We start from the raw sequence: 693 nt of genomic DNA on the forward strand, positions 1-693 counted from the left end.
CCGAGCAGAGAGAGAAGCCCCATTACCTCCTCCCAGGCGGCTGTTCCCCCCCACACACACACACACCAGAAGTCCTGTCCTAACTCATAGGGCTGCAGTGAAGAGTAAGTAAAGGTTGAAGGCATGTCACAAATACAAAGTGCTAAGTGGTTAACAATAGTCGTTGGAAGGCAGTTCTCTTTATCTTTCTTGCGGAGTTCAGGCTCAGGGCCACATCACTCCTTTGGTCTTGTGTATTTATTGCCATTGCCCTGGGCCTTTAGACACAAAGATAGATCCAGACCCCTGACTGCCAGGCTCTTAGTCTGATATCCAGACCACCCACCCACTTCCCATGGCAACTTCCATTTCAGGAAAATATTTATGGGAAGGCACCTGCTCCCAGGGGGAAAAAAAAAAAAAAGAGCACTGAACTGAAATCATTTTCTCCCGTCCTAGTCTTAAACCACTATGCCATGTGTCGAGGGCATAACAAGTTGAGGTTGTCTCCCATGATAGAAGCGTTGCAAATCCCACAAAATAATGACATTTCATCATAGGAGGGCTGTGGTCAATAACATCGATTCATCGTTGCCAGGATCCTTTGAAAATCATGAATCACTAATGGAACCAACACCTATGGAGTTAGACATTGCAGCTGCCAAAGCAATAATTAACAATTAATATTCTCACAATGCACACAAGTCAATGGAC

The sequence above is a fragment of the Hipposideros armiger genome, unplaced genomic scaffold, assembly GCF_001890085.2.
Source record: "Hipposideros armiger isolate ML-2016 unplaced genomic scaffold, ASM189008v1 scaffold_60, whole genome shotgun sequence".
NCBI lineage: Eukaryota > Metazoa > Chordata > Mammalia > Chiroptera > Hipposideridae > Hipposideros > Hipposideros armiger.